This window comes from Austrofundulus limnaeus, unplaced genomic scaffold (genome assembly GCF_001266775.1).
Source record: "Austrofundulus limnaeus strain Quisiro unplaced genomic scaffold, Austrofundulus_limnaeus-1.0 Scaffold602, whole genome shotgun sequence".
In the NCBI taxonomy this organism is placed as follows: domain Eukaryota; kingdom Metazoa; phylum Chordata; class Actinopteri; order Cyprinodontiformes; family Rivulidae; genus Austrofundulus; species Austrofundulus limnaeus.
The window spans coordinates 187344-198442 of NW_013953004.1; the positions used below are offsets into that span (position 1 = coordinate 187344).

General features: G+C 40.0%; 1 long non-coding RNA gene across 2 annotated transcripts; it reads right to left on the reverse strand.

Annotated features, from left to right (window-relative positions):
• Window positions 1-23: 23 nt before the first annotated feature.
• Window positions 24-5035, reverse strand: LOC106531152 (uncharacterized). Of its 2 annotated transcripts, XR_001311877.1 has the most exons (4): window positions 4821-5035; window positions 4210-4331; window positions 265-303; window positions 24-111 (listed from the first exon to the last, which is right to left on the reverse strand). It is a non-coding gene; the product is annotated as an uncharacterized LOC106531152 (long non-coding RNA). The 2 variants fall into 2 exon arrangements; XR_001311876.1 differs by lacking the exon at window positions 24-111 and having other exon boundaries at window positions 129-303.
• Between the last annotated feature and the right edge of the window lie 6064 nt (window positions 5036-11099).

The following is an 11099-nucleotide window of genomic DNA, read 5'->3' on the forward strand; positions in this document are numbered from 1 at the left end:
TCCTCCTCCTCCTCCTCCTCCTCCTCCTCCCTCTTCATCCTCCTCCCTCTTCCTCTCCAGGGAGGGATGGCAGATTGCTTTTCTCACCGTGCTGCTTGAAATGTCATTGTACTGAAAAGAGTCGGAGGAGTTGGAGGAGGAGGGGATGGAGGAAGAGGAGGATGAGAAAAGTGTAGAAGAGGAGAGACTAAATGTGAGGTCATTCTTTAAAAGGGCAAGTTTTATCATTTTTACACATTTTTATTGTGTCAGGTTGTAACTCACCACATTAATGTTTGTTTTAGTTTTTTAAAGTTGCGAGACCTGTAAGAGAAAGTGTAAAAAAGAGTAAAAAATAATGTATCAAAAGACAAAAGTCACACCACTCAGCTGAGTCTCCCTTCCACCCTTAGTCTGACCGCTTTCTGGGAGACCCTACCAGGGGCTGACGCCTCAAACAACATAGACCCCCAGGATCATGGTGGTACTCAACCCCCTCCAAGGTGGCAATTCTGCAGAGTGGTGGGCTTCCTTCCATTAGGCTGAGCCCAGTCTGAGAGGACGAGGAGCTCAGAGTAGAGCTACTGCTCCTCTCCATAGAAAGGAGTCAGCTGAGGTGGTTCAACTCCTTTCAAAGGTGCTCCAGGCACCTGAGGATTATGTGTCCACTCTGGGAATGACTGGGTCCTCCAGGACAATATGAAAAGTGTTGTTGGGGAGAGGGAGGTCTGGATTTCTCTCCTGGACCTGTGGTCTCCATGACCCAACTGTGGATAAGAAGGAAAGGATGGATGGATGGATGGATGGATGGATGGATGGATGGATGGATGGATGGATGGGAGAAATGTTGGATGGATGATGGATGGAAGAAATGTTGGATGGATGGATGGATGGATGGATGGAAGAAATGTTGGATGGATGATGGATGGAAGAAATGTTGGATGGATGTGTGGAAGAAATGTTGGATGGATGGATGGATGGATGTATGGATGGATGGATGGATGGAAGAAATGTTGGATGGATGGATGGATGGATGTATGGATGGATGGATGGATGGAAGAAATGTTGGATGGATGTGTGGAAGAAATGTTGGATGGATGGATGGATGGATGTATGGATGGATGGATGGATGGAAGAAATGTTGGATGGATGGATGGATGGATGTATGGATGGATGGATGGATGGAAGAAATGTTGGATGGATGGATGGATGGATGTATGGATGGATGGATGGATGGAAGAAATGTTGGATGGATGTGTGGAAGAAATGTTGGATGGATGGATGGATGTATGGATGGATGGATGAATGAATGGATGATGGGTGGATGAGGCGTCTCAAAAATCCTACTTTGTCTTTAAACAAGCTGGTGAGTTCTGGTCCTGTGAGTTCTGGTCTTGTGGGTTCTGGTCTTGTGGGTTCTGGTCTTGTGGGTTCTGGTCTTGTGGGTTCTGGTCTTGTGGGTTCTGGTCCGTACTCTTCCTTCCTGGGTTTTTGCACCTGTCAGCTGCTTCAGCCGGGGCCTGAAGGCCTCTTCCTTCACTTCCATCATGGCGTCCACCAACAGGACCTCTGATGACTGGATGATACAAACTTCATCCTTTCACCTGCAGAGAGAAGACCCTTCATTTCTATCCCACCAGAAGCTGACGTGCCCAGGGACCCTCCAGCTCCAGCTCCGACCCTTGATGTTGTTCCTGGCAGCTGATGGGCCCAGGTGTAAAGATTTACAGTTTCATATTCTAATGAAGTCAAACTAAAAGCTGCTGATCAGTCATTAGTTTGGTTTCAGTAAACACAGGTTTTAATTTATAGTGTAGAAAGAAAAACAGTGCCAGGCTCTGCATAATGATGCATTTATACATTTTATAATTTGAAGAATGGTTTTTCACCAGCAGGACCCTGAGGCCCACTAACCAGGGACTGTCATGGTCCCTAAATCAAGACTAAGAACAAAAGGAAACAGAGCCAGACTCTCTAATCTCTTTGAGATTAATCTGTTCAAACTGGGATTTAACACAGATTTGATTTTATTTCAGCTTTTATTTTGGCTTTTTTTTAGTTTGCTTTATTTTCAGTTTTTTGTCCTGAATTAAATTAAAGCATTTTGTTTTTATCATGAAAAGTGCAAAATAAAAACTTTTTACTTATTTATGTATAAAACTGAACAAGTTGAAATAAGCGCTGAATAAAAATATTTGTTTCCTCCAGCAGGGGGAGATGTGGTCCTGCTCTGTCACACTTTAGAGAAAAAAAAACTCTTTTTTTCTTTCATTCATTTCTTTTTCTTTCACATCTCCTCTTTGTTACCATCACCTCCTCTTCCTCCTCTTCCCCCAGAGAGTCGTACGTTCAGGCGGCAGCAGTTTCTTTGTTTGCAGGATTTTCTCAAAGAACATTCCTTCACTCTGCAGAGCACTCCGTTTATTATTATTATTATTTTTTTATTATTATTACTATTATTATTATTATTACTATTATCAGGTCACATTTACAGAAAACAACAGATGTTGACTGAATTTGGTTCTAATTGAGAACATGTTTAGATATTTATCATATTTTATTCTAAGAAAATTAAAATCACAGAAGCGTTTTTTTCTGTTCATAAAGGTTCTTTAAATATTTATTATAAGATACTGAAAAAAAACTGATGGAATTTTTAAATAAACCTGCTGAAGTTTTCTGTTTCAGACCCTGAGACAAATAATCAAAAATATTCATGCTGTAAGAAACTTTTTTTTCTCTAAAAGCTGACATAGTTATAAAACTTTGTTTTAAAAAGATAAATTATAAATTTGCTTTTATTATGTGGTTTCAGGACATTGTAGGTTGATTTTGTATTTTTGTTGTGTTTTCTTTTTTGCTGTTTTTGTTGGTGAACAGAAAATGTTCTGATGTTATTTTTAATATGTTTAATAATATTCAGTGAGTCTGATTTCAAACTTGATAACAATAACATATTTAAATGTAATAAAAACTTTAATTCAACTAAATTATAAAATCATTTCAATATCAAATAAATAAACTAAATGAATTAAATAAGTTTTAAAAGCGAGATTGTTCAGATAAATTTGTCACATTTTATGTTTGATATAATTAAACTGAAACAGCTGTAAATTGAAAATTTATGATCAAAATTATAATTAGTTATTTGTGTCATGTTAGATTAAAATTAGAAAATGAAAAGAATCTAGTTTGCTAAATAACGATTTAAAACATTTTTTATTTGTGTAACAAAATGCTCAAAATTACCTAAAATAAATCACTTTTGCAATGGAAAAATCCCAAAAGTACGGTATAAATATTAAATTTTCTTTATGAAATCATGAAGATGAAATCATGAGGATGAAATCATGAAGAAGAAATCATGAAGAAGAAATCATGAAGAAGAAATCATGAAGATGAAATCATGAGGATGAAATCATGAAGATGAAATCATGAAGATGAAATCATGAGGATCATTAAACTTCACAGTAAAACTTGTTTTCTGCAGAGACAGAATCACTGCGAGTTTAAAGCAACTGAAACTGAACATTGAAATGAGGTGAACAGTCAGTGTGTGTGTGTGTGTGTGTGTGTGTGTGTGTGTGTGTGTCAGGTGTTTAATACAGGTGTTAGCAGCTGAACGTCACATCAATCTGTCACTCAGAGATGTGTCAGTTCAAACAGAGCTCAGCCAATCAGAGTGCAGCAGGGGGGGATAGGGCGAAGTCACACTAATTTACCTGCTGGAGGTGTTTGACCCCCCCCCCCCACACACACACACACACACACACACAGACACACACACAGTTATGTGGTTGTGATGACATCACGCTGTAACCACTGAATGTGGATCAGCTGGAACACCTGCAGCCACTTCCAGTTTTATCTGTGTGATGTGCACGTGCTCATGCACGTTTTGTTGGTCAACTGAACTCTGTGAAACAATTAAGTTTCTGGACAATCAATAAATAATCTTTAATCCCAGACAGAGAGACGGAGTCTCTGTTCTAAAATAAAGTCTGTAAATATTCTGTCTTTTTTTGGTCTTCATTTAATAAAAAGTTCAAACAGAAGGAGGTGAAAGAAGTGCAGACAGGTTCAACATCAGCTGAGAGGAGGAGAGACTCTGAGTTCCTGCTCCTCCTCAGGGACAGGTTCCAGAGGAGTCCAGTCCCCCTGTGGAGGACGTTCAGTCCAGCAGATGAGGGTCTACGGGACGGATATCGATTGATAAATGGACAAATTTACCTTTTAGTTCAGCTTTCTCCATCACGACAGCTTCAGTGTGCCTAACACAGAACCATCACAAACAATCCATCCAGCAGACTCCTGTTTAGTTACTTCAGCAGCTTGTTTTGGTCCTTCAACAGCTAGAAATCAACAATGAAGCATAAAGTTATCCAAACTATAGACCTTTTCATCTGTGTCTGCTTCTTGACTTCCTGTTCATGAAAGTTACAACAGACTTTGTCACAAAATCTTCAAAATTTATTGGAAACAAGCCTGACTTATTACCAGCACTGTGAACCAATCTCTCACTCTACAGGGACTAAAAACCCTTAAGTACCCGTATAGAAGGGCTGTCAAACTCATTTTCATGGAGGGCCGCATGAGCATGACAACTGTATTTAACGTCCACATTTTGTTTAACTTTAACTGAACACAGAAAAGTTCCTCGTCTCTTCATTTCGTTTCGATGCTACAAAAAACAATAACTGAGCTCTGCCTGGTATTTCCTGCATATAAACAGTGTTGTAACATCTTATAAACACTGAAAAGTACTACGAGTACGGCTGACTAAACATGAAATAAATACTACAGAAATACTACTAAAAGTAAAATAAATGAGTTTTACTTACTGTTGAGTTGTGGTGAGCAGCTGCCGCCTTGAATTCTGAACTTTCCCACTTCACAACAGAGATTTCCCACTGGAGGATCGTTCCAGTGGGAATTTACAACTTGCAAGTAGGAAATTCCCACTTCCCAATACAATGGGACAATTGCAAAAATAGCCAAGTAGGGGTCTCTGCAGAACGTGTTGTCCTGTGGGCGGAGACGGCCCAAATCGTCAATGGCCAAGGTCTTAATGTGGGCGGAGATGTCCCTGCTTGTGATTGGCGGAGGTCTTGATGTGGGCGGAGACGGCCCAAGACATGTGATTGGTCGGATTGACGGTGAGGTATGAGGGGGCTGGAGGCAGCGGGGAGTAGCTTGGTTGAGTCAGGCAGGAAGTAACTTTTTTTTAGATTAATTTTAGTCATAACTTGAGAAAGGAAAGTGCTAGCTGCACAAAATTTGAACGTCGTACATGTGAAAGGATGTGTAACAATATGGCTTGGTTAAAACATCCCTAACCAGCCTGTAAAAAAATAATGATTTTTAGCTATCTTTTTAGAGGATGGTTAGGGATGTTTCAACCAAGCCATATTGCTACACATCCTTTCACATGTGCGACGTTCAAATTTCGTGCAGCTAGCACTTTCCTTTCTCAAGTTATGACTAAAATTAATCTTTAAAAACATGATGCTTCCTGCCTGACTCGATCAAACTACTCCCCGCTGCCCCCAGCTTCCTCAAATCCCACCGTCAATCCGAACAATCACGTCTCTTGGGCCATCTCTGCCCACATCGAAACCTCCGCTAATCATGAGTAGGGCCGTCTCCGCCCACAGGACAAAACCTACTGCGGAGACCCCTTACTCAAAATAGCTGGCAAAAATGCAGTGAAATGGAGATTTTACACTGTGAATTGCTACTTTTGAAACCTGTGCAGCTCCACCTGGTGGTGGGAGGCCATCATTTCATGAGTAAAATATTCAACATGCATTATGGGAGATGTAGTTTATGATCGATGCTGGCTTTAAAGCAGGTTGTTTTAAGACATTAATACATCTTTGAAAGTCTTGTGGGCCACATGAAATGCCAAAATATCTCTGAATCTAAATGTTATACTCAGTCCAGGACTTGGAGTCAGTCAGAGGAGAGTTGTATGGTTTTAATTAGAACTGATCTTCTGGACCTTTTTAAATGAAGGGAGCACCAGGGTCTGCTGGTCCAAAGGCTCTGGTCCTGACCTTCCAACAAACAGTTTTGACTTTAGGATGAGGACAGGTAGAATTTGGATTAGAACTTTGTTCTGATGTCTCATCTTCATTAATCTGACCAGGCAATGATTTTCACTGTCCAGGTGTACCTGGACTGGTCTACCTGTGCAGGTCTGGAGAAACTCACAGGCTGAACACTCTGCAGGTGTCCCACGAAAACGTCACACAACAATGATGCACCTGGTGCTGTGTCCTCCCCAGGCAATAAACATACCTGACCGTCCAGTTGTGATGGCTTTCAGACCACGCCCCCTTTTTCTTTGCTCAGCTCTGATTGGGCGACGGTTTCTTCACGCTAAAATGAAAACATCTTGAAGACAAATGAAGTGACATTTGTTCAGAAAACAGCTCGGATCACGCTGCCGCCACTTTACCATCACAATATACTGATACTGACATGCACACACACACACACACACACACACACACACACACACACACACACACACACACACACACACACACACTACAGGCTTTCAAAAACACTCCATAATAATTTATCCTGAATAAAATATTGATTTGCTTTAATATTTAGTTTAGCTTTTAAGAGACTTCAACTCAGCCCACCCAGCTACAACACATGTGTGCACGCACACACACACACACACACACACACACGCACACGCACACACACCGATGCTCATTTTAAATTTTAAAAGACGACAAAATGAAAACCCTGAAAGCTGTTTAACTTTTTAACGCGAGCTGAAAACCAAAAATGCTTCAAGCGTATCGTCGCCATCTATCCGTGTTAAACCGTGCATGTGTTGATCTGAGCGTGCACGTGTTAATCTGAGCGTACACGTGTTGTGGCGAGGCCCGTCACCCGTCTGACGCTTTAAATGGACGACAGAGTGGAAACTGAACTGGCAGCGTTCATATTTATTTCATCTCAGACATCCTCTCCGGTTGGAGCTTCGTGTCTTTAATGAAATAAACATGAACGCCAACATTTGTGCACATTAACATTTACAGCATTCATCCTCTCCATAAATATAGATCTCACGCTCAGACGCAGAGCGACAGTAAATGTGTCTCTTTGTGCTGCTGAAAGCTTCTTTAAAGCTCACTGACACATTTTTATTGAGTCTCTCTGTGACTCATTAATGTGGAAATTCGCTGCACGGAGACCAGAGCCGGGCTTTATTCTTGTCGGCAGCCAGACTCAGTTTGGTTCCGAGAGACACAAAAAACAAATTACATAAATCAAAGTGCAGTAAAGCAACAATAAGGGCCAACATCTGCACAAATTGGAGAGACGTGTCGGACGCTCGGAGGCCGCAGCGCATCATAACTCCCAGCAGACTGGACTCCATCCATCAACTGGGCCCGCTGCAGTCCTGCTCAGGGGGGTCTCCCTCCAACAGTTAAAGTATGCTGGGTGGGCAGGTCACTGCTCCCTCATACAGACAAACATCCATGAGGACATTTAGACTCTCCAGTTGACCAATGACAACTAATCCACACAGACAGGAGGAGGACATATACTCAAAACAACACCTGAGGAGCACACAGGTGGGAAATCAAACCAGGGTAGATCCTCTGCTGATGGTTCACAGGTGGATGGACTCATTAGTAACGTAAATCAAAAGAAACTGGAATCAAAATAAAAACTTAAGAACAAATGTGACCCATCATATCAAATTAGGTCAAAACATCCTAATCACATTTTCAGATTTGTGGCTTTAAAAGCTATTTTGATACCTGGATCATTCTGGTAGCATAAGTGGATCCAGAGATGACTTCATGTGTCTCGTTAATTATGATGATACATTAATATTTTGGTCTGAATCCTAATTTTATGTTATTTTAATGAGGAAGTTTTGACGTCATTATAAAGAGGAAACCTCAAACTGTATCTTATTATTGAGATTTCCCAGCTGGGAAGAAACTAAACCTTTGCAACAGGAAAAAGCTCAACATTTTAAAAAGGGGCAATATTATGTGTTTCTCAGGCATATATTTAAATACTGTACCATAATAAAGTATCTATGTCACTTTTAGCTGTTATTAAAATGCTGTTTTTATGTTTAAATAGAAAATAAACTTTTCTTCTCATCACTTCCTCTTCTAAACGCCTTGAAATTGGCCTCTGTCTCTTTAAGAACCTCCTTCTGCTTCAGCTGTCCCGTTCAGTGCCGGGTGGGGGTGGGGGTGGGGGTTTCGCGCCATGATGCAGTTTACTTGGCATCTGAAAATACATTTCCTCAAAGGTATTTTGAATCTGAAAAGAGCTTCACTGAGTGAGAAGTACTGTTAAGAGCAGCAGACAGTTAAGTTTCACTTTCACTTTGCTCTTTTACTGCTGAGAGCCTGCAGGAGTCATGGGCGGGGTGTGTGGGGAGTGGGAGGGGGTGCACTCCGCCATGAGGAAGTTCAGCTTAAAGACACGTCCCAGGGGTGTTTCTGGTCCCAAAAGGCGTTTTGCTCCTCAGCATGGCTTCATAATAACGCTGCAGGATTTCTCAAACATGCATGAATGAGTCAGAGCAAGGCTTTGGGCCTGTTTTTTATGAGAATAACGTTATAACATGATATAAACTAAAAAAAGATGATTTTACATGATATTGTCCCTTTAAGGCGTTTTTCCTAAAAATCAGGTTTTCTTTGCTACTGCTTAAAAGGTGCTTTAAAATTTTTGTTAGGATTATACTTCAGACAGTTCATTCAAATGATACATTGATAAGGCATTTATTCATTATACTTTGATAAAACACAATTTTTGCAAACATTTTAATTAAAACACTACATCTGCCTGTTTCTCCACTACTTTTTAGATTTAATCCTCTTTTCGATATGATGGGTCACAAATATCTCAGATTAATACGGGGCAGCAAGTATAACATTAAATGTAAAAAAAAAAAAGGTCATAAACACATTTTTATTATTTAGTTCACTTTCTGACATTTTATTTCTTTTTAGCTCACTCTTTTTAAACTTTACTAATTTATATTAAATGTTAAATTTAAACTTTAGGTCTAACTGGAAAAGTTAGGTCTTAAATGTTGAAATTCACACTGAAGTGTTTCAGAATGGAACGTAGCCTTTGCTGTTGATGCTCTGCTCTTTTTATGATGTCATCATCCTGCGACAAAAGCAACCGCTGCTAACCCTGCTAATGCTGCTAATGCTGCTAACTCAGCTAAAGCTGCTAACCCTGCTAACTCTGCTAATGCTTCTCTTCAAGACATAGAACTTGATGTTTTGACCAGTGACCGGTGTTTGAGCTGCACTTCAAATTGTCGGACCACAAGTACCATCCATGTGGGTAACAGTACCAGGTACCAGAATCGAATCGGGTCAAGCTGTACAGAAAGAAAAAGAATGTTTAATGTGTTCATCTCTGCAGCAGAGCTTCCTTCTCCTCCTCCTCACCTCCTGATACATGATTACACCGCTACTGATGGTGTTGCCATGGCGATAATTAACACTAATCACCAGAGGATTGTTGTCACCATGGCAACGGCAGGAGCAGTGAAGTTGTGGGATGGGATGGAGGGGGAGGTCCATTTTAAGACAGTGGTCACCAGGGAGAGGGGGAGGAGGTGTTTAATATTCAGAGAATTAGAGCTGCAGGAGGAAACGAGGAGGGGGGGTGGGTCGTTTAAATCTTCCTCTGTTTGCTGTTAGAAGGTGCCGGACATCTTTTATTCTTCTGATTAGTCCTGATTAATCAATAAAATAAATCAGGAAATGATCACTTCCAACAGAAAACTGCTTCCAAAGAGAAAGTTTTTATTTTTAAGCCACCGAAATACTGTTTTTATTTTACTAAATGTCACAAAATAAAAATAAGTCATTTTACACCAAAGTCTGAAAGACTGTGGATCTGGGCGGAGTCAGAAAGTAGGCGGGGTCAGACATAAAATGGGTGTGGTCAAAGCTTGTCGGAACGTGTTAATATGAGGCTTGAAACATTGGGAGTGGTTAACTTTAGAGTTTAGCATCTGGGGTTGGTTAATTTTCAGAGGTGTTAAGTAACTAAGTACAAATACTTTGTTACTTTACTTAAGTAGAAATTTTGGTTGTTTGTACTTTAGTTGAGTGATTATTTTTCTACCTACTTTTGACTTCTACTCCTTACATTTTAATTAAATTATCTGTACTTTCTACTCCTTACTTTTTAAAAATGCAAACAGTTTTTCATTTCTCAGTTCCTAATGATATTCTCATGGCCTCAGACAGTGGACTTGTGTCCATTCTTGTCCTGTTAGATCTCAGTGCTGCATTTACAATTGATCACAATATTTTTTTACGTCGACTTGAACTTGATTTTGGGATTACAGGAACAGCTCTAAAATGGTTTGAGTCTTATTTAACTGATAGATTTAAGTTTGTTAATGTTAATAATGAATCTTCTTCTTACACCAGAGTTAGTCATGGAGTTCCTCAGGGTTCAGTGCTTGGACCAATCCTCTTCACTTTATCTATGCTTCCATTAGGTAAAGTTATTAAACAGAATGGGATAAATTTCCATTGTTATGCTGATGATAGTTATATTTATCCATGAAATCTGATGAATCCAACCAGTTACTTAAACTACAAGCATGTCTTACAAACATAAAAATATGGATGACTCTAACTTTCTGCTTCTAAACTCAGATAAGACAGAGGTTCTGGTTTTATGACCTGAACATCTTAGAGATCAACTTTGCAGGCTTTCAGCTCCTCTGCATGGCATTAATCTGGCCTCCGGTTCTAATGTAAAGAACCTTGGTGTTATTTTTGATCAGGATATGTATTTTAGCTATAACGCTTAATATTATAGCAGTCAGGGGTTACTCAAGTCTTAAAATACAAAGGATCACATGATCAACCAGCTGGTTCTGATTCAGAGGAACCAACAGAACCGCTGATGTTTGTTCTGAATCCAAACATCTTCTTGAAATCATCAAACTTTTGCTCAGTTTTCTAACATTGATGAGGTTCTGGAAGAACCTTAAGTCTTGCTCACTTCCTGTCCAGGGGTCTCATTTATAAAGGATTGCGTGGAAACCATACTAAAAGTGAACGTACGGCCAAAAGGCGGAAATG